Here is a 24,343-nt window from a genome sequence, read left to right on the forward strand (position 1 = left end):
TTTGTGGTTAGCCCAATTAGGCTTTGATCCTCTATATAAGCACAAAGAGACCTTTTTCCCCTCCTATTTTTATGCCAATTATACCATTGTGTAGAACTCAATGGATGTCAACACATAGGAACTGCTCTTTTATCAATAGAGAGGAATATTATCAGAAAACAGTACCTCCACACCGATCATCTGCAAATCTTTAACTGATCAAAATTAAGGATATTTTAGGCATGACTTAATCCTTGATGTACAGTTAACTTTATTCTATCAGGGAGTTATCCCCCTTTTCTTTCTTTATTTTCTTTTTCTTTTTCTTTCTCGTTATCATTAATCTAAACTTACATGAAGAATATTCTGTTTACTAGTCTCTCCCCTATAGCTGGTCCCCACTATTAACCCCTTTCCAGTCACTGTCATTCAGCAGAGCAAAATGTTGTAGAATCACTACTTGTCTTCTCTGTGTTGTACAGCTTACCCCTTTCTCCCACCCACCCCCATTAGCATGCTAAACTTAATATCCTCCTTCTACTTCCCCCCTTATCCCTACCTAACCACCCATCTTCCCCACTCCCTTTCCCTTTGGTACCTGTTACTCCATTCTTGCTTTCTGTGAATCCGCTTCTGCTTTGTTCGTTCAGTTTTTCCTTCATTCTTACACTCCACAGATCAGTGAAATCATTTGGTATTTCTCTTTCTCTTCTTGGCTTTTTCACTGAACATAATTCCCTCCAGCTCCTTCCATGGTGCTGCCAATGGTAGGATTTGCCCTTTTCTTATGTCTGAGTAATATACCATTTTGTATATGTACCACATCTTCTTTATCCATTCATCTACCAGTGGACATTTAGGTTGCTTCCAGTTCTTTGCTATACTAAACAGTGCTGCAATAATCATCGGGGTGCATCTGTCTTTTTCAAACTGGATTGCTGCTCTCCTGGTATATATTCCTTAAAATGGAATTCCTGGGTCCAGTGGTGAATCTTTTCTGAGCATTTTGAGGAACCTCCATACTCCTTTCCACAAAGGTTGAACTAATTTACATTCCCACCAGCAGTGTAGGAGGGTTCCCCTTTCTCCACAGCCGCAACAACATTTGTTGTTGTTTGTCTCTTGAATGATAGCTATCCTTTGTGGAGTGAGGTGATAACTCATTGTAGTTTTCATTTGCCTTTCTCTGATAAAAAGAGATGTGGAGCATCTTTTCATGTGTCTGTTGGCCATCTGTATTTGTTATTTGGAGAACCGTCTGTTCAGTTCCTCTGCCCATTTTTAATTGGATTATTTGTTTTTAGTTTGTTGAGGCATGTGAGCTATTTATATATTTTGGGCGTCAAGCCTTTATCGGATGTGTCATTTACAAATATATTTTCCCATCCCGTAGGGCTCCTTTCTGCTGTATTGTTGGTGTCTACTGCTCTACAGAAGCTTTTCACCTTAATATATTCCCACTTTTCATTTTTGCTGTTGTTTTCCTTACCCGGGAGATATTGTCAAGAAAAGGTCACTCATGTTTATGTCTAAGAGGTTTCTGCCTATGTTTTCTTCCAAGAGTTTAATGGTTTCATGACTTACCTTCCGGTCTTTGATACATTTTGGATTTACTTTTGTATATGGGGTTAGAACGCAGTGCAGTTTCATTCTCCTTCATGTAGCTTTCCAGATTTGCCATCACAATCTGTTGAAGAGACTGTCATTTCGCCATTGTATGTCCATGGCTCCTTTATCAAATATTAATTGACCACATATATTTGGGTTAATGTCTGGAGTGTCTCGTCTGTTCCACTGGTGTGTGGCTCTGTTCTTGTGCCAGTACCATATTGTCTTGATTACTATGGCTTTATAGTAAAGCGTGAAGTTGGTGAGTGAGATCACCCCTACGTTATTCTTCTCTCTCAGCATTGCTATGGCTATTCGGTGTCTTTGGTGTTTCCGTGTGAATTTTTCATTTATTTGTTCCAATTTATTGAAGACTGTTGCTGATGATTTCATAGGAAAACTTCAAATCTGTATATTGCTTTGCTCAGGATGGCCATTTTCATGATATTAATTCTTCCTAGCCTCGTGAATGGGTGAGTTTCCATTTGTTAGTGTCGCCTTTAATTTCTCTTAAGTGTGACTTGTTGTTTCCTGAGTATATGTCTATCACTTCTTTGCTTAGGTTTATTCCTAGGTATTTTATCCTTTCTGCTGCAATTGTGAACGGAATTGTTTTCCAGATTTCTCTTTCTACTGGTTCATTGTTCGTGTACAGTAAAGCTACAGATTTCTGTGTGTTAATTTTCTATCGTGCGACTTTGCTGTATCCCGATATGAGCTCTAGTAGTTTTGGTGTGGAGTCTTTAGGGTTTTTATGTACAATTTCATGTCATCTGCAAATAGAGACAGTTTAACTTCTTGTCTACCAATATGGATTCCTTGTGTTTCTTTGTTTTGTCTAATTGCTGTGGCCAAGACCTCCAGTACTGTGTTGAATAACATTGGGGAGAGTGGCATCCCTGTCTTGTATCCAATCGCAGAAAGAAAGCTTTCAGCTTCTCGCTGTTCACTATGATGTTGGCTGCGGTTTTATCATATGTGGGCTTTATTATGTTGAGGTACTTGCCCTCTATACACATTTTGTTGAGAGTGTTTATCATGAATGTTTGTAGAACTATGTCAAACGCTTTTTCAGCATCTACGGAGATGATCATGTGGTTTTGTCTGTCTTTATGTTGATGTGCTTTATGATGTTGATGGATTATCAAATGTCGTACTATCCTTGCATCCCTGGGATGAATCCCACTTTGTCATGGGGTATCATCCTTTGGATGTATTTTTGAATTCGTTTTGCTAATACGTTGTTTTGTATTTTTACATCTACATTTTTTCATCAGGGATAATCGTCTGTAGTGTTTCTTTCTTTGGTGCCATCTTTATCTGGCTTTTCCATTAGAGTGATATCGGTTTCATAGAGTGAGTTTGGGAGTAATCCCTCCTCTTCTATTTTTTGGAAAAGTTTATGGAGTATGGGTATTATGTCTGATCTGTAGGTCTGTTAAAATTCCGAGGAAAATCCATCTGTCCCGGGAATTTGTTCTTTTTTAGTTTTTCGCTTACTGATACAATTCCGTTGCTGGTAATTGGTGTGTTAAGATTTTATGTTTTTTTTCTGGGTCAGCCATGGAAGGTTTTATTCTCCTAGGAATTTGTCCATTTCTCCTTGGTTTCCCAGCTTATCATCGCATAGGTTTTCATAGTACTCTCTTATAATTCTTTGTATTTCTGTGGTGTCCGTCGTGGTTTTTCCTTTTTTATTTCTGATTCTGTTGATGTGTGTTTTAACTCTCATTTCCTCTTAATATGTCTGGCAAGACGCTTATCTATATTGTTTATTTTCCCGAAGAAAGAGCTTTTGCTTTCGTTGACATTTGCTAATGTTTTCTTCTCAACATTATTTATTTCTTCTCTGGTCTTTATTTATTCCATCTTTCTGCTGACCTTAGGCCACATTTGTTCTCCTTTTTCCAACTTCGATAATTGAGACTTTAGACCATTCATTTGGGATTTTTCTTCCTTCTTTACATGTGACTGGATTGCTATATATTTTCCTCTTAAGACTGCTTTTGCCATACCCACAGTAGTTTTAGCTTTCTGTTGTTGTCATTTGTTTAAATATAATGCTGAATCTCCATTTTAATTTGGTCTTTGAGTAATTGATTATTTAGGAGCATGTTGTTAAGCCTCCATGTGTTTGTGAGTCTTTTTGCTTTCTTTGTCCAATTTATTTGTAGTTCTAAGCATTTGGGGTCTGAAAAGTTGGTTGATAGGATTTCAATCTCTTGGAATTTACTGAGGCTCTTTTTGTTGCCTACTATGTGGTCTACTCTGGCGAATATTTCATGTGCACGTGAGAAGAATGTGTGTCCTGTTGCTTTTGGAGGTAGAATTGTGTAGATATCTAATAGGGCCATCTGTTCTAGTGTGTTGTTCAGTGCCTCTGTGTCCTTACTTCTTTTCTGTCTCTTGGTTCTGTCCTTTGGAGTGAGTGGTGGGTTGAAGTCTCCCAATGTGTATGCATTGCATTCTATTTCCTCCTTTAATTCTGTTAGTATTTGTTTCACATATGCTGGTGCTCCTGTGTTGTATTCATATATACTCATAAAGGTTATATCCTCTTGTTGAACTGCGCACTTCATCATTATGTAATGTCCTCCTTTATCTTTTTTTTTTTCTTTCTTTTTTTAAAATTTTTTGTGCTTTATATATGATTTGTATGTTTATCCCACTTTTCCCGTTATTCTGTTTATAATTGTTATTAATTTTTTTTAATATAATGGTGAAGTGGTTGGTAGATGCAAGATAAAAGTAGAATACACGGTTTAGTGTTGTAAGAGAGCACATGTAGATGATCAGGTGTGTGCCTGTAGACTAAGTGTTAGTCCAAGCTAGACAAGGGCAATAAAACATCCACGGATGCAGAGATCCCTCAAAACAAGGACATTGAGGTTTTAAGCCTCACCTCTGTAGATTCCCAATTTCTCACCTGATGGCCGCCCTGCGACTGTGCCTCTCTTATGTTGTTCCTCCCTTGAGGAATCTACCCATCTCTGGCTAACCAGTCATCTTATGGGACCATACAGGGAAGTTTAAATTTGATAAGTGAGATAGAAGAAATATTGTTTGAAAGGGTTAGCTTTTTACTTCTTTGCAGTTTTATGCCATGTGGTTTCTGTGCCCAGCATTTTTCAGGAAGTATCTTTACCACTTGGAAGAATTATCTTACTTGGTAAATTATATATGGGGGACGACTTCTATTTCAGGGATGTAATTAGCAAGGAAGAAGAAAAGCTATAGAAGTAGCAGACGGACGAAATCATGGGAAGATTGTTTATTTCTTTGAAATATCTTCTTGTAGAGTAACTTAAGCATGTGTAGGTTTTAAACTACTAATTAAATTGCGCACACACATTAACATAGAAGGAATACACGTACATAACCAAAGCAGAACTACAATTACCAGCCATCTCCAGTGAAACCAAGAAAAACCAGTTAGGCATCCTAGGCATTTGTGAAAATTTATCTACCATATGATGGATATTGTCCAACTGAACTTGAACGGTCTGAGAGAAATCAGACAAATTAAAACATCCGATTCCTGGGAACTGTTCACATCCCATATGCTCTATTAACAGTAGATAATTTGTAGTTGTAAGATTTTGGAGTGCTACAACTTGCACTTCTCCTAATTCTTGGTTGAGTTCCAAAAGTATAGACACAGTCAAATTGATGTTTTACTCTATGCACAGGCCAGCTTAGATATTTCCTTCTCTGTTTAGTTGACAAGTACAGGAACTGGTGAGACGAATGCAGCTCCTACTGTAGCAGTGCCTGAATCTTTGTTGAGGTTTTTTGATGATCTTCTTCTGGAATGACTCTTCCAGAGTTTGCTGATGTGGGAAGTTCTTCTTCATATCGTGTCTTAGTTCATTTTGTGGTTAGCCCAATTAGGCTTTGATCCTCTATATAAGCACAAAGAGACCTTTTTCCCCTCCTATTTTTATGCCAATTATACCATTGTGTAGAACTCAATGGATGTCAACACATAGGAACTGCTCTTTTATCAATAGAGAGGAATATTATCAGAAAACAGTACCTCCACACCGATCATCTGCAAATCTTTAACTGATCAAAATTAAGGATATTTTAGGCATGACTTAATCCTTGATGTACAGTTAACTTTATTCTATCAGGGAGTTATCCCCCTTTTCTTTCTTTATATTCTTTTTCTTTTTCTTTCTCGTTATCATTAATCCAAACTTACATGAAGAATATTCTGTTTAGTAGACTCTCCCCTATAGCTGGTCCCCACTATTAACCCCTTTCCAGTCACTGTCATTCAGCAGAGCAAAATGTTGTAGAATCACTACTTGTCTTCTCTGTGTTGTACAGCCTACCCCTTTCTCCCACCCACCCCCATTAGCATGCTAAACTTAATATCCTCCTTCTACTTCCCCCCTTATCCCTACCTAACCACCCATCTTCCCCACTCCCTTTCCCTTTGGTACCTGTTACTCCATTCTTGCGTTCTGTGAATCCGCTTCTGCTTTGTTCGTTCAGTTTTTCCTTCATTCTTACACTCCACAGATCAGTGAAATCATTTGGTATTTCTCTTTCTCTTCTTGGCTTTTTCACTGAGCATAATACCCTCCAGCTCCTTCCACGGTGCTGCCAATGGTAGGATTTGCCCTCTTCTTTTGTCTGTGTAATATACCATTTTTTATATGTACCACATCTTCTTTATCCATTCATCTACCAGTGGACATTTAGGTTGCTTCCAGTTCTTTGCTATACTAAACAGTGCTGCAATAAACATCGGGGTGCATCTGTCTTTTTCAAACTTGATTGCTGCTCTCCTGGTATATATTCCTTAAAATGGAATTCCTGGGTCCAGTGGTGAATCTTTTCTGAGCATTTTGAGGAACCTCCATACTCCTTTCCACAAAGGTTGAACTAATTTACATTCCCACCAGCAGTGTAGGAGGGTTCCCCTTTATCCACAGCCGCAACAACATTTGTTGTTGTTTGTCTCTTGAATGATAGCTATCCTTTGTGGAGTGAGGTGATAACTCATTGTAGTTTTCATTTGCCTTTCTCTGATAAAAAGAGATGTGGAGCATCTTTTCATGTGTCTGTTGGCCATCTGTATTTGTTATTTGGAGAACCGTCTGTTCAGTTCCTCTGCCCATTTTTAATTGGATTATTTGTTTTTAGTTTGTTGAGGCATGTGAGCTATTTATATATTTTGGGCGTCAAGCCTTTATCGGATGTGTCATTTACAAATATATTTTCCCATCCCGTAGGGCTCCTTTCTGCTGTATTGTTGGTGTCTACTGCTCTACAGAAGCTTTTCACCTTAATATATTCCCACTTTTCATTTTTGCTGTTGTTTTCCTTACCCGGGAGATATTGTCAAGAAGAGGTCACTCATGTTTATGTCTAAGAGGTTTCTGCCTATGTTTTCTTCCAAGAGTTTAATGGTTTCATGACTTACCTTCCGGTCTTTGATACATTTTGGATTTACTTTTGTATATGGGGTTAGAACACAGTGCAGTTTTTATTCTCCTTCATGTAGCTGTCCAGATTTGCCATCACAATCTGTTGAAGAGACTGTCATTTCGCCATTGTATGTCCATGGCTCCTTTATCAAATATTAATTGACCACATATATTTGGGTTAATGTCTGGAGTGTCTAGTCTGTTCCAATGGTGTGTGGCTCTGTTCTTGTGCCAGTACCATATTGTCTTGATTATTATGGCTTTATAGTAGAGCGTGAAGTTGGTGAGTGAGATCACCCCTACGTTATTCTTCTCTCTCAGCATTGCTATGGCTATTCGGTGTCTTTGGTGTTTCCGTGTGAATTTTTCATTTATTTGTTCCAATTTATTGAAGAATGTTGCTGATGATTTCATAGGAAAACTTCAAATCTGTATATTGCTTTGCTCAGGATGGCCATTTTCATGATATTAATTCTTCCTAGCCTCGTGAATGGGTGAGTTTCCATTTGTTAGTGTCGCCTTTAATTTCTCTTAAGTGTGACTTGTTGTTTCCTGAGTATATGTCTATCACTTCTTTGCTTAGGTTTATTCCTAGGTATTTTATCCTTTCTGCTGCAATTGTGAACGGAATTGTTTTCCAGATTTCTCTTTCTACTGGTTCATTGTTCGTGTACAGTAAAGCTACAGATTTCTGTGTGTTAATTTTCTATCGTGCGACTTTGCTGTATCCCGATATGAGCTCTAGTAGTTTTGGTGTGGAGTCTTTAGGGTTTTTATGTACAATTTCATGACATCTGCAAATAGAGACAGTTTAACTTCTTGTCTACCAATATGGATTCCTTGTGTTTCTTTGTTTTGTCTAATTGCTGTGGCCAAGACCTCCAGTACTGTGTTGAATAACATTGGGGAGAGTGGCATCCCTGTCTTGTATCCAATCGCAGAAGGAAAGCTTTCAGCTTCTCGCTGTTCACTATGATGTTGGCTGCGGTTTTATCATATGTGGGCTTTATTATGTTGAGGTACTTGCCCTCTATACACATTTTGTTGAGAGTGTTTATCATGAATGTTTGTAGAACTATGTCAAACGCTTTTTCAGCATCTATGGAGATGATCATGTGGTTTTGTCTGTCTTTATGTTGATGTGCTGGATGATGTTGATGGATTATCAAATGTCGTACTATCCTTGCATCCCTGGGATGAATCCCACTTTGTCATGGGGTATCATCCTTTGGATGTATTTTTGAATTCGTTTTGCTAATACGTTGTTTTGTATTTTTACATCTACGTTCATCAGGGATAATCGTCTGTAGTGTTTCTTTCTTTGGTGCCATCTTTATCTGGCTTTTCCATTAGAGTGATATCGGTTTCATAGAGTGAGTTTGGGAGTAATCCCTCCTCTTCTATTTTTTGGAAAAGTTTATGGAGTATGGGTATTATGTCTGATCTGTAGGTCTGTTAAAATTCCGAGGAAAATCCATCTGTCCCGGGAATTTGTTCTTTTTTAGTTTTTCGCTTACTGATTCAATTCCGTTGCTGGTAATTGGTGTGTTAAGATTTTATGTTTTTTTTCTGGGTCAGCCATGGAAGGTTTTATTCTCCTAGGAATTTGTCCATTTCTCCTTGGTTTCCCAGCTTATCATCGCATAGGTTTTCATAGTACTCTCTTATAATTCTTTGTATTTCTGTGGTGTCCGTCGTGGTTTTTCCTTTTATATTTCTGATTCTGTTGATGTGTGTTTTAACTCTCATTTCCTCTTAATATGTCTGGCAAGACGCTTATCTATATTGTTTATTTTCCCGAAGAAAGAGCTTTTGCTTTCGTTGACATTTGCTAATGTTTTCTTCTCAACATTATTTATTTCTTCTCTGGTCTTTATTTATTCCATCTTTCTGCTGACCTTAGGCCACATTTGTTCTCCTTTTTCCAACTTCGATAATTGAGACTTTAGACCATTCATTTGGGATTTTTCTTCCTTCTTTACATGTGACTGGATTGCTATATATTTTCCTCTTAAGACTGCTTTTGCCATACCCACAGTAGTTTTAGCTTTCTGTTGTTGTCATTTGTTTAAATATAATGCTGAATCTCCATTTTAATTTGGTCTTTGAGTAATTGATTATTTAGGAGCATGTTGTTAAGCCTCCATGTGTTTGTGAGCCTTTTTGCTTTCTTTGTCCAATTTATTTGTAGTTCTAAGCATTTGTGGTCTGAAAAGTTGGTTGATAGGATTTCAATCTCTTGGAATTTACTGAGGCTCTTTTTGTTGCCTACTATGTGGTCTACTCTGGAGAATATTTCATGTGCACGTGAGAAGAATGTGTGTCCTGTTGCTTTTGGAGGTAGAATTGTGTAGATATCTAATAGGGCCATCTGTTCTAGTGTGTTGTTCAGTGCCTCTGTGTCCTTACTTCTTTTCTGTCTCTTGGATCTGTCCTTTGGAGTGAGTGGTGGGTTGAAGTCTCCCAATGTGTATGCATTGCATTCTATTTCCTACTTTAATTCTGTTAGTATTTGTTTCACATATGCTGGTGCTCCTGTGTTGTATTCATATATACTCATAAAGGTTATATCCTCTTGTTGAACTGCGCACTTCATCATTATGTAATGTCCTCCTTTATCTTTTTTTTTTTCTTTCTTTTTTTAAAATTTTTTGTGCTTTATATATGATTTGTAAGTTTATCCCACTTTTCCCGTTATTCTGTTTATAATTGTTATTAATTTTTTTTAATATAAAGGTGAAGTGGTTTGTAGATGCAAGATAAAAGTAGAATACACGGTTTAGTGTTGTAAGAGAACACATGTAGATGATCAGGTGTGTGCCTGTAGACTAAGTGTTAGTCCAAGCTAGACAAGGGCAATAAAACATCCACGGATGCAGAGATCCCTCAAAACAAGGACATTGAGGTTTTAAGCCTCACCTCTGTAGATTCCCAATTTCTCACCTGATGGCCGCCCTGCGACTGTGCCTCTCTTATGTTGTTCCTCCCTTGAGGAATCTACCCATCTCTGGCTAACCAGTCATCTTATGGGACCATACAGGGAAGTTTAAATTTGATAAGTGAGATAGAAGAAATATTGTTTGAAAGGGTTAGCTTTTTACTTCTTTGCAGTTTTATGCCATGTGGTTTCTGTGCCCAGCATTTTTCAGGAAGTATCTTTACCACTTGGAAGAATTATCTTACTTGGTAAATTATATATGGGGGACGACTTCTATTTCAGGGATGTAATTAGCAAGGAAGAAGAAAAGCTATAGAAGTAGCAGACGGACGAAATCATGGGAAGATTGTTTATTTCTTTGAAATATCTTCTTGTAGAGTAACTTAAGCATGTGTAGGTTTTAAACTACTAATTAAATTGCGCACACACATTAACATAGAAGGAATACACGTACATAACCAAAGCAGAACTACAATTACCAGCCATCTCCAGTGAAACCAAGAAAAACCAGTTAGGCATCCTAGGCATTTGTGAAAATTTATCTACCATATGATGGATATTGTCCAACTGAACTTGAACGGTCTGAGAGAAATCAGACAAATTAAAACATCCGATTCCTGGGAACTGTTCACATCCCATATGCTCTATTAACAGTAGATAATTTGTAGTTGTAAGATTTTGGAGTGCTACAACTTGCACTTCTCCTAATTCTTGGTTGAGTTCCAAAAGTATAGACACAGTCAAATTGATGTTTTACTCTATGCACAGGCCAGCTTAGATATTTCCTTCTCTGTTTAGTTGACAAGTACAGGAACTGGTGAGACGAATGCAGCTCCTACTGTAGCAGTGCCTGAATCTTTGTTGAGGTTTTTTGATGATCTTCTTCTGGAATGACTCTTCCAGAGTTTGCTGATGTGGGAAGTTCTTCTTCATATCGTGTCTTAGTTCATTTTGTGGTTAGCCCAATTAGGCTTTGATCCTCTATATAAGCACAAAGAGACCTTTTTCCCCTCCTATTTTTATGCCAATTATATCATTGTGTAGAACTCAATGGATGTCAACACATAGGAACTGCTCTTTTATCAATAGAGAGGAATATTATCAGAAAACAGTACCTCCACACCGATCATCTGCAAATCTTTAACTGATCAAAATTAAGGATATTTTAGGCATGACTTAATCCTTGATGTACAGTTAACTTTATTCTATCAGGGAGTTATCCCCCTTTTCTTTCTTTATATTCTTTTTCTTTTTCTTTCTCGTTATCATTAATCTAAACTTACATGAAGAATATTCTGTTTAGTAGACTCTCCCCTATAGCTGGTCCCCACTATTAACCCCTTTCCAGTCACTGTCATTCAGCAGAGCAAAATGTTGTAGAATCACTACTTGTCTTCTCTGTGTTGTACAGCCTACCCCTTTCTCCCACCCACCCCCATTAGCATGCTAAACTTAATATCCTCCTTCTACTTCCCCCCTTATCCCTACCTAACCACCCATCTTCCCCACTCCCTTTCCCTTTGGTACCTGTTACTCCATTCTTGCTTTCTGTGAATCCGCTTCTGCTTTGTTCGTTCAGTTTTTCCTTCATTCTTACACTCCACAGATCAGTGAAATCATTTGGTATTTCTCTTTCTCTTCTTGGCTTTTTCACTGAACATAATTCCCTCCAGCTCCTTCCATGGTGCTGCCAATGGTAGGATTTGCCCTTTTCTTATGTCTGAGTAATATACCATTTTGTATATGTACCACATCTTCTTTATCCATTCATCTACCAGTGGACATTTAGGTTGCTTCCAGTTCTTTGCTATACTAAACAGTGCTGCAATAAACATCGGTGTGCATCTGTCTTTTTCAAACTGGATTGCTGCTCTCCTGGTATATATTCCTTAAAATGGAATTCCTGGGTCCAGTGGTGAATCTTTTCTGAGCATTTTGAGGAACCTCCATACTCCTTTCCACAAAGGTTGAACTAATTTACATTCCCACCAGCAGTGTAGGAGGGTTCCCCTTTATCCACAGCCGCAACAACATTTGTTGTTGTTTGTCTCTTGAATGATAGCTATCCTTTGTGGAGTGAGGTGATAACTCATTGTAGTTTTCATTTGCCTTTCTCTGATAAAAAGAGATGTGGAGCATCTTTTCATGTGTCTGTTGGCCATCTGTATTTGTTATTTGGAGAACCGTCTGTTCAGTTCCTCTGCCCATTTTTAATTGGATTATTTGTTTTTAGTTTGTTGAGGCATGTGAGCTATTTATATATTTTGGGCGTCAAGCCTTTATCGGATGTGTCATTTACAAATATATTTTCCCATCCTGTAGGGCTCCTTTCTGCTGTATTGTTGGTGTCTACTGCTCTACAGAAGCTTTTCACCTTAATATATTCCCACTTTTCATTTTTGCTGTTGTTTTCCTTACCCGGGAGATATTGTCAAGAAGAGGTCACTCATGTTTATGTCTAAGAGGTTTCTGCCTATGTTTTCTTCCAAGAGTTTAATGGTTTCATGACTTACCTTCCGGTCTTTGATACATTTTGGATTTACTTTTGTATATGGGGTTAGAACGCAGTGCAGTTTCATTCTCCTTCATGTAGCTGTCCAGATTTGCCATCACAATCTGTTGAAGAGACTGTCATTTCGCCATTGTATGTCCATGGCTCCTTTATCAAATATTAATTGACCACATATATTTGGGTTAATGTCTGGAGTGTCTCGTCTGTTCCACTGGTGTGTGGCTCTGTTCTTGTGCCAGTACCATATTGTCTTGATTACTATGGCTTTATAGTAAAGCGTGAAGTTGGTGAGTGAGATCACCCCTACGTTATTCTTCTCTCTCAGCATTGCTATGGCTATTCGGTGTCTTTGGTGTTTCCGTGTGAATTTTTCATTTATTTGTTCCAATTTATTGAAGACTGTTGCTGATGATTTCATAGGAAAACTTCAAATCTGTATATTGCTTTGCTCAGGATGGCCATTTTCATGATATTAATTCTTCCTAGCCTCGTGAATGGGTGAGTTTCCATTTGTTAGTGTCGCCTTTAATTTCTCTTAAGTGTGACTTGTTGTTTCCTGAGTATATGTCTATCACTTCTTTGCTTAGGTTTATTCCTAGGTATTTTATCCTTTCTGCTGCAATTGTGAACGGAATTGTTTTCCAGATTTCTCTTTCTACTGGTTCATTGTTCGTGTACAGTAAAGCTACAGATTTCTGTGTGTTAATTTTCTATCGTGCGACTTTGCTGTATCCCGATATGAGCTCTAGTAGTTTTGGTGTGGAGTCTTTAGGGTTTTTATGTACAATTTCATGACATCTGCAAATAGAGACAGTTTAACTTCTTGTCTACCAATATGGATTCCTTGTGTTTCTTTGTTTTGTCTAATTGCTGTGGCCAAGACCTCCAGTACTGTGTTGAATAACATTGGGGAGAGTGGCATCCCTGTCTTGTATCCAATCGCAGAAAGAAAGCTTTCAGCTTCTCGCTGTTCACTATGATGTTGGCTGCGGTTTTATCATATGTGGGCTTTATTATGTTGAGGTACTTGCCCTCTATACACATTTTGTTGAGAGTGTTTATCATGAATGTTTGTAGAACTATGTCAAACGCTTTTTCAGCATCTACGGAGATGATCATGTGGTTTTGTCTGTCTTTATGTTGATGTGCTTTATGATGTTGATGGATTATCAAATGTCGTACTATCCTTGCATCCCTGGGATGAATCCCACTTTGTCATGGGGTATCATCCTTTGGATGTATTTTTGAATTCGTTTTGCTAATACGTTGTTTTGTATTTTTACATCTACATTTTTTCATCAGGGATAATCGTCTGTAGTGTTTCTTTCTTTGGTGCCATCTTTATCTGGCTTTTCCATTAGAGTGATATCGGTTTCATAGAGTGAGTTTGGGAGTAATCCCTCCTCTTCTATTTTTTGGAAAAGTTTATGGAGTATGGGTATTATGTCTGATCTGTAGGTCTGTTAAAATTCCGAGGAAAATCCATCTGTCCCGGGAATTTGTTCTTTTTTAGTTTTTCGCTTACTGATTCAATTCCGTTGCTGGTAATTGGTGTGTTAAGATTTTATGTTTTTTTTCTGGGTCAGCCATGGAAGGTTTTATTCTCCTAGGAATTTGTCCATTTCTCCTTGGTTTCCCAGCTTATCATCGCATAGGTTTTCATAGTACTCTCTTATAATTCTTTGTATTTCTGTGGTGTCCGTCGTGGTTTCTCCTTTTTTATTTCTGATTCTGTTGATGTGTGTTTTAACTCTCATTTCCTCTTAATATGTCTGGCAAGACGCTTATCTATATTGTTTATTTTCCCGAAGAAAGAGCTTTTGCTTTCGTTGACATTTGCTAATGTTTTCTTCTCAACATTATTTATTTCTTCTCTGGTCTTTATTTATTCCATCTTTCTGCTGACCTTAGGCCACATTTGTTCTCCTTTTTCCAACTTCGATAATTGAGACTTTAGACCATTCATTTGGGATTTTTCTTCCTTCTTTACATGTGACTGGATTGCTATATATTTTCCTCTTAAGACTGCTTTTGCCATACCCACAGTAGTTTTAGCTTTCTGTTGTTGTCATTTGTTTAAATATAATGCTGAATCTCCATTTTAATTTGGTCTTTGAGTAATTGATTATTTAGGAGCATGTTGTTAAGCCTCCATGTGTTTGTGAGTCTTTTTGCTTTCTTTGTCCAATTTATTTGTAGTTCTAAGCATTTGGGGTCTGAAAAGTTGGTTGATAGGATTTCAATCTCTTGGAATTTACTGAGGCTCTTTTTGTTGCCTACTATGTGGTCTACTCTGGCGAATATTTCATGTGCACGTGAGAAGAATGTGTGTCCTGTTGCTTTTGGAGGTAGAATTGTGTAGATATCTAATAGGGCCATCTGTTCTAGTGTGTTGTTCAGTGCCTCTGTGTCCTTACTTCTTTTCTGTCTCTTGGATCTGTCCTTTGGAGTGAGTGGTGGGTTGAAGTCTCCCAATGTGTATGCATTGCATTCTATTTCCTCCTTTAATTCTGTTAGTATTTGTTTCACATATGCTGGTGCTCCTGTGTTGTATTCATATATACTCATAAAGGTTATATCCTCTTGTTGAACTGCGCACTTCATCATTATGTAATGTCCTCCTTTATCTTTTTTTTTTTCTTTCTTTTTTTAAAATTTTTTGTGCTTTATATATGATTTGTATGTTTATCCCACTTTTCCCGTTATTCTGTTTATAATTGTTATTAATTTTTTTAAATATAATGGTGAAGTGGTTGGTAGATGCAAGATAAAAGTAGAATACACGGTTTAGTGTTGTAAGAGAGCACATGTAGATGATCAGGTGTGTGCCTGTAGACTAAGTGTTAGTCCAAGCTAGACAAGGGCAATAAAACATCCACGGATGCAGAGATCCCTCAAAACAAGGACATTGAGGTTTTAAGCCTCACCTCTGTAGATTCCCAATTTCTCACCTGATGGCCGCCCTGCGACTGTGCCTCTCTTATGTTGTTCCTCCCTTGAGGAATCTACCCATCTCTGGCTAACCAGTCATCTTATGGGACCATACAGGGAAGTTTAAATTTGATAAGTGAGATAGAAGAAATATTGTTTGAAAGGGTTAGCTTTTTACTTCTTTGCAGTTTTATGCCATGTGGTTTCTGTGCCCAGCATTTTTCAGGAAGTATCTTTACCACTTGGAAGAATTATCTTACTTGGTAAATTATATATGGGGGACGACTTCTATTTCAGGGATGTAATTAGCAAGGAAGAAGAAAAGCTATAGAAGTAGCAGACGGACGAAATCATGGGAAGATTGTTTATTTCTTTGAAATATCTTCTTGTAGAGTAACTTAAGCATGTGTAGGTTTTAAACTACTAATTAAATTGCGCACACACATTAACATAGAAGGAATACACGTACATAACCAAAGCAGAACTACAATTACCAGCCATCTCCAGTGAAACCAAGAAAAACCAGTTAGGCATCCTAGGCATTTGTGAAAATTTATCTACCATATGATGGATATTGTCCAACTGAACTTGAACGGTCTGAGAGAAATCAGACAAATTAAAACATCCGATTCCTGGGAACTGTTCACATCCCATATGCTCTATTAACAGTAGATAATTTGTAGTTGTAAGATTTTGGAGTGCTACAACTTGCACTTCTCCTAATTCTTGGTTGAGTTCCAAAAGTATAGACACAGTCAAATTGATGTTTTACTCTATGCACAGGCCAGCTTAGATATTTCCTTCTCTGTTTAGTTGACAAGTACAGGAACTGGTGAGACGAATGCAGCTCCTACTGTAGCAGTGCCTGAATCTTTGTTGAGGTTTTTTGATGATCTTCTTCTGGAATGACTCTTCCAGAGTTTGCTGATGTGGGAAGTTCTTCTTCATATCGTGTCTTAGTTCATTTTGTGGTTAGCCCAATTAGGCTTTGATCCTCTATATAAGCACAAAGAGACCTTTTTCCCCTCCTATTTTTATGCCAATTATACCATTGTGTAGAACTCAATGGATGTCAACACATAGGAACTGCTCTTTTATCAATAGAGAGGAATATTATCAGAAAACAGTACCTCCACACCGATCATCTGCAAATCTTTAACTGATCAAAATTAAGGATATTTTAGGCATGACTTAATCCTTGATGTACAGTTAACTTTATTCTATCAGGGAGTTATCCCCCTTTTCTTTCTTTATATTCTTTTTCTTTTTCTTTCTCGTTATCATTAATCTAAACTTACATGAAGAATATTCTGTTTAGTAGACTCTCCCCTATAGCTGGTCCCCACTATTAACCCCTTTCCAGTCACTGTCATTCAGCAGAGCAAAATGTTGTAGAATCACTACTTGTCTTCTCTGTGTTGTACAGCCTACCCCTTTCTCCCACCCACCCCCATTAGCATGCTAAACTTAATATCCTCCTTCTACTTCCCCCCTTATCCCTACCTAACCACCCATCTTCCCCACTCCCTTTCCCTTTGGTACCTGTTACTCCATTCTTGCGTTCTGTGAATCCGCTTCTGCTTTGTTCGTTCAGTTTTTCCTTCATTCTTACACTCCACAGATCAGTGAAATCATTTGGTATTTCTCTTTCTCTTCTTGGCTTTTTCACTGAGCATAATACCCTCCAGCTCCTTCCACGGTGCTGCCAATGGTAGGATTTGCCCTCTTCTTTTGTCTGTGTAATATACCATTTTTTATATGTACCACATCTTCTTTATCCATTCATCTACCAGTGGACATTTAGGTTGCTTCCAGTTCTTTGCTATACTAAACAGTGCTGCAATAAACATCGGGGTGCATCTGTCTTTTTCAAACTTGATTGCTGCTCTCCTGGTATATATTCCTTAAAATGGAATTCCTGGGTCCAGTGGTGAATCTTTTCTGAGCATTTTGAGGAACCTCCATACTCCTTTCCACAAAGGTTGAACTAATTTACATTCCCACCAGCAGTGTAGGAGGGTTCCCCTTTATCCACAGCCGCAACAACATTTGTTGTTGTTTGTCTCTTGAATGATAGCTATCCTTTGTGGAGTGAGGTGATAACTCATTGTAGTTTTCATTTGCCTTTCTCTGATAAAAAGAGATGTGGAGCATCTTTTCATGTGTCTGTTGGCCATCTGTATTTGTTATTTGGAGAACCGTCTGTTCAGTTCCTCTGCCCATTTTTAATTGGATTATTTGTTTTTAGTTTGTTGAGGCATGTGAGCTATTTATATATTTTGGGCGTCAAGCCTTTATCGGATGTGTCATTTACAAATATATTTTCCCATCCCGTAGGGCTCCTTTCTGCTGTATTGTTGGTGTCTACTGCTCTACAGAAGCTTTTCACCTTAATATATTCCCACTTTTCATTTTTGCTGTTGTTTTCCTTACCCGGGAGATATTGTCAAGAAGAGGTCACTCATGTTTATGTCTAAGAGGTTTCTGCCTATGTTTTCTTCCAAGAGTTTAATGGTTTCATGACTTACCTTCCGGTCTTTGATACATTTTGGATTTACTTTTGTATATGGGGTTAGAACACAGTGCAGTTTTTATTCTCCTTCATGTAGCTGTCCAGATTTGCCATCACAATCTGTTGAAGAGACTGTCATTTCGCCATTGTATGTCCATGGCTCCTTTATCAAATATTAATTGACCACATATATTTGGGTTAATGTCTGGAGTGTCTAGTCTGTTCCAATGGTGTGTGGCTCTGTTCTTGTGCCAGTACCATATTGTCTTGATTATTATGGCTTTATAGTAGAGCGTGAAGTTGGTGAGTGAGATCACCCCTACGTTATTCTTCTCTCTCAGCATTGCTATGGCTATTCGGTGTCTTTGGTGTTTCCGTGTGAATTTTTCATTTATTTGTTCCAATTTATTGAAGAATGTTGCTGATGATTTCATAGGAAAACTTCAAATCTGTATATTGCTTTGCTCAGGATGGCCATTTTCATGATATTAATTCTTCCTAGCCTCGTGAATGGGTGAGTTTCCATTTGTTAGTGTCGCCTTTAATTTCTCTTAAGTGTGACTTGTTGTTTCCTGAGTATATGTCTATCACTTCTTTGCTTAGGTTTATTCCTAGGTATTTTATCCTTTCTGCTGCAATTGTGAACGGAATTGTTTTCCAGATTTCTCTTTCTACTGGTTCATTGTTCGTGTACAGTAAAGCTACAGATTTCTGTGTGTTAATTTTCTATCGTGCGACTTTGCTGTATCCCGATATGAGCTCTAGTAGTTTTGGTGTGGAGTCTTTAGGGTTTTTATGTACAATTTCATGTCATCTGCAAATAGAGACAGTTTAACTTCTTGTCTACCAATATGGATTCCTTGTGTTTCTTTGTTTTGTCTAATTGCTGTGGCCAAGACCTCCAGTACTGTGTTGAATAACATTGGGGAGAGTGGCATCCCTGTCTTGTATCCAATCGCAGAAGGAAAGCTTTCAGCTTCTCGCTGTTCACTATGATGTTGGCTGCGGTTTTATCATATGTGGGCTTTATTATGTTGAGGTACTTGCCCTCTATACACATTTTGTTGAGAGTGTTTATCATGAATGTTTGTAGAACTATGTCAAACGCTTTTTCAGCATCTATGGAGATGATCATGTGGTTTTGTCTGTCTTTATGTTGATGTGCTGGATGATGTTGATGGATTATCAAATGTCGTACTATCCTTGCATCCCTGGGATGAATCCCACTTTGTCATGGGGTATCATCCTTTGGATGTATTTTTGAATTCGTTTTGCTAATACGTTGTTTTGTATTTTTACATCTACGTTCATCAGGGATAATCGTCTGTAGTGTTTCTTTCTTTGGTGCCATCTTTATCTTTCTTTTCCATTAGAGTGATATCGGTTTCATAGAGTGAGTTTGGGAGTAATCCCTCCTCTTCTATTTTTTGGAAAAGTTTATGGAGTATGGGTATTATGTCTGATCTGTAGATCTGTTAAAATTCCGAGGAAAATCCATCTGTCCCGGGAATTTGTTCTTTTTTAGTTTTTCGCTTACTGATTCAATTCCGTTGCTGGTAATTGGTGTGTTAAGATTTTATGTTTTTTTTCTGGGTCAGCCATGGAAGGTTTTATTCTCCTAGGAATTTGTCCATTTCTCCTTGGTTTCCCAGCTTATCATCGCATAGGTTTTCATAGTACTCTCTTATAATTCTTTGTATTTCTGTGGTGTCCGTCGTGGTTTTTCCTTTTATATTTCTGATTCTGTTGATGTGTGTTTTAACTCTCATTTCCTCTTAATATGTCTGGCAAGACGCTTATCTATATTGTTTATTTTCCCGAAGAAAGAGCTTTTGCTTTCGTTGACATTTGCTAATGTTTTCTTCTCAACATTATTTATTTCTTCTCTGGTCTTTATTTATTCCATCTTTCTGCTGACCTTAGGCCACATTTGTTCTCCTTTTTCCAACTTCGATAATTGAGACTTTAGACCATTCATTTGGGATTTTTCTTCCTTCTTTACATGTGACTGGATTGCTATATATTTTCCTCTTAAGACTGCTTTTGCCATACCCACAGTAGTTTTAGCTTTCTGTTGTTGTCATTTGTTTAAATATAATGCTGAATCTCCATTTTAATTTGGTCTTTGAGTAATTGATTATTTAGGAGCATGTTGTTAAGCCTCCATGTGTTTGTGAGCCTTTTTGCTTTCTTTGTCCAATTTATTTGTAGTTCTAAGCATTTGTGGTCTGAAAAGTTGGTTGATAGGATTTCAATCTCTTGGAATTTACTGAGGCTCTTTTTGTTGCCTACTATGTGGTCTACTCTGGAGAATATTTCATGTGCACGTGAGAAGAATGTGTGTCCTGTTGCTTTTGGAGGTAGAATTGTGTAGATATCTAATAGGGCCATCTGTTCTAGTGTGTTGTTCAGTGCCTCTGTGTCCTTACTTCTTTTCTGTCTCTTGGATCTGTCCTTTGGAGTGAGTGGTGGGTTGAAGTCTCCCAATGTGTATGCATTGCATTCTATTTCCTACTTTAATTCTGTTAGTATTTGTTTCACATATGCTGGTGCTCCTGTGTTGTATTCATATATACTCATAAAGGTTATATCCTCTTGTTGAACTGCGCACTTCATCATTATGTAATGTCCTCCTTTATCTTTTTTTTTTTCTTTCTTTTTTTAAAATTTTTTGTGCTTTATATATGATTTGTATGTTTATCCCACTTTTCCCGTTATTCTGTTTATAATTGTTATTAATTTTTTTTAATATAAAGGTGAAGTGGTTTGTAGATGCAAGATAAAAGTAGAATACACGGTTTAGTGTTGTAAGAGAACACATGTAGATGATCAGGTGTGTGCCTGTAGACTAAGTGTTAGTCCAAGCTAGACAAGGGCAATAAAACATCCACGGATGCAGAGATCCCTCAAAACAAGGACATTGAGGTTTTAAGCCTCACCTCTGTAGATTCCCAATTTCTCACCTGATGGCCGCCCTGCGACTGTGCCTCTCTTATGTTGTTCCTCCCTTGAGGAATCTACCCATCTCTGGCTAACCAGTCATCTTATGGGACCATACAGGGAAGTTTAAATTTGATAAGTGAGATAGAAGAAATATTGTTTGAAAGGGTTAGCTTTTTACTTCTTTGCAGTTTTATGCCATGTGGTTTCTGTGCCCAGCATTTTTCAGGAAGTATCTTTACCACTTGGAAGAATTATCTTACTTGGTAAATTATATATGGGGGACGACTTCTATTTCAGGGATGTAATTAGCAAGGAAGAAGAAAAGCTATAGAAGTAGCAGACGGACGAAATCATGGGAAGATTGTTTATTTCTTTGAAATATCTTCTTGTAGAGTAACTTAAGCATGTGTAGGTTTTAAACTACTAATTAAATTGCGCACACACATTAACATAGAAGGAATACACGTACATAACCAAAGCAGAACTACAATTACCAGCCATCTCCATTGAAACCAAGAAAAACCAGTTAGGCATCCTAGGCATTTGTGAAAATTTATCTACCATATGATGGATATTGTCCAACTGAACTTGAACGGTCTGAGAGAAATCAGACAAATTAAAACATCCGATTCCTGGGAACTGTTCACATCCCATATGCTCTATTAACAGTAGATAATTTGTAGTTGTAAGATTTTGGAGTGCTACAACTTGCACTTCTCCTAATTCTTGGTTGAGTTCCAAAAGTATAGACACAGTCAAATTGATGTTTTACTCTATGCACAGGCCAGCTTAGATATTTCCTTCTCTGTTTAGTTGACAAGTACAGGAACTGGTGAGACGAATGCAGCTCCAACTGTAGCAGTGCCTGAATCTTTGTTGAGGATTTTTGATGATCTTCTTCTGGAATGACTCTTCCAGAGTTTGCTGATGTGGGAAGTTCTTCTTCATATCGTGTCTTAGTTCATTTTGTGGTTAGCCCAATTAGGCTTTGATCCTCTATATAAGCACAAAGAGACCTTTTTCCTCTCCTATTTTTATGCCAATTATACCATTGTGTAGAACTCAATGGATGTCAACACATAGCAACTGCTCTTTTATCAATAGAGAGGAATATTATCAGAAAACAGTACCTCCACACCGATCATCTGCAAATCTTTAACTGATCAAAATTAAGGATATTTTAGGCATGACTTAATCCTTGATGTACAGTTAACTTTATTCTATCAGGGAGTTATCCCCCTTTTCTTTCTTTATTTTCTTTTTCTTTTTCTTTCTCGTTATCATTAATCTAAACTTACATGAAGAATATTCTGTTTACTAGTCTCTCCCCTATAGCTGGTCCCCACTATTAACCCCTTTCCAGTCACTGTCATTCAGCAGAGCAAAATGTTGTAGAATCACTACTTGTCTTCTCTGTGTTGTACAGCCTACCCCTTTCTCCCACCCACCCCCATTAGCATGCTAATCTTAATATCCTCCTTCTACTTCCCCCCTTATCCCTCCCTAACCACCCATCTTCCCCACTCCCTTTCCCTTTGGTACCTGTTACTCCATTCTTGCGTTCTGTGAATCCGCTTCTGCTTTGTTCGTTCAGTTTTTCCTTCATTCTTACACTCCACAGATCAGTGAAATCATTTGGTATTTCTCTTTCTCTTCTTGGCTTTTTCACTGAACATAATTCCCTCCAGCTCCTTCCATGGTGCTGCCAATGGTAGGATTTGCCCTTTTCTTATGTCTGAGTAATATACCATTTTGTATATGTACCACATCTTCTTTATCCATTCATCTACCAGTGGACATTTAGGTTGCTTCCAGTTCTTTGCTATACTAAACAGTGCTGCAATAAACATCGGTGTGCATCTGTCTTTTTCAAACTGGATTGCTGCTCTCCTGGTATATATTCCTTAAAATGGAATTCCTGGGTCCAGTGGTGAATCTTTTCTGAGCATTTTGAGGAACCTCCATACTCCTTTCCACAAAGGTTGAACTAATTTACATTCCCACCAGTAGTGTAGGAGGGTTCCCCTTTCTCCACAGCCGCAACAACATTTGTGGTTGTTTGTCTCTTGAATGATAGCTATCCTTTGTGGAGTGAGGTGATAACTCATTGTAGTTTTCATTTGCCTTTCTCTGATAAAAAGAGATGTGGAGCATCTTTTCATGTGTCTGTTGGCCATCTGTATTTGTTATTTGGAGAACCGTCTGTTCAGTTCCTCTGCCCATTTTTAATTGGATTATTTGTTTTTAGTTTGTTGAGGCATGTGAGCTATTTATATATTTTGGGCGTCAAGCCTTTATCGGATGTGTCATTTACATAATTATTTTCCCATCCTGTAGGGCTCCTTTCTGCTGTATTGTTGGTGTCTACTGCTCTACAGAAGCTTTTCACCTTAATATATTCCCACTTTTCATTTTTGCTGTTGTTTTCCTTACCCGGGAGATATTGTCAAGAAGAGGTCACTCATGTTTATGTCTAAGAGGTTTCTGCCTATGTTTTCTTCCAAGAGTTTAATGGTTTCATGACTTACCTTCCGGTCTTTGATACATTTTGGATTTACTTTTGTATATGGGGTTAGAACGCAGTGCAGTTTCATTCTCCTTCATGTAGCTGTCCAGATTTGCCATCACAATCTGTTGAAGAGACTGTCATTTCGCCATTGTATGTCCATGGCTCCTTTATCAAATATTAATTGACCACATATATTTGGGTTAATGTCTGGAGTGTCTCGTCTGTTCCACTGGTGTGTGGCTCTGTTCTTGTGCCAGTACCATATTTTCTTGATTACTATGGCTTTATAGTAGAGCGTGAAGTTGGTGAGTGAGATCACCACTACGTTATTCTTCTCTCTCAGCATTGCTATGGCTATTCGGTGTCTTTGGTGTTTCCGTTTGAATTTTTCATTTATTTGTTCCAATTCATTGAAGAATGTTGCTGATGATTTCATAGGAAAACTTCAAATCTGTATATTGCTTTGCTCAGGATGGCCATTTTCATGATATTAATTCTTCCTAGCCTCGTGAATGGGTGAGTTTCCATTTGTTAGTGTCGCCTTTAATTTCTCTTAAGTGTGACTTGTTGTTTCCTGAGTATATGTCTATCACTTCTTTGCTTAGGTTTATTCCTAGGTATTTTATCCTTTCTGCTGCAATTGTGAACGGAATTGTTTTCCAGATTTCTCTTTCTACTGGTTCATTGTTCGTGTACAGTAAAGCTACAGATTTCTGTGTGTTAATTTTCTATCGTGCGACTTTGCTGTATCCCGATATGAGCTCTAGTAGTTTTGGTGTGGAGTCTTTAGGGTTTTTATGTACAATTTCATGACATCTGCAAATAGAGACAGTTTAACTTCTTGTCTACCAATATGGATTCCTTGTGTTTCTTTGTTTTGTCTAATTGCTGTGGCCAAGACCTCCAGTACTGTGTTGAATAACATTGGGGAGAGTGGCATCCCTGTCTTGTATCCAATCGCAGAAGGAAAGCT

The sequence above is a fragment of the Manis pentadactyla genome, chromosome Y (genome assembly GCF_030020395.1).
Source record: "Manis pentadactyla isolate mManPen7 chromosome Y, mManPen7.hap1, whole genome shotgun sequence".
Lineage (NCBI taxonomy): Eukaryota > Metazoa > Chordata > Mammalia > Pholidota > Manidae > Manis > Manis pentadactyla.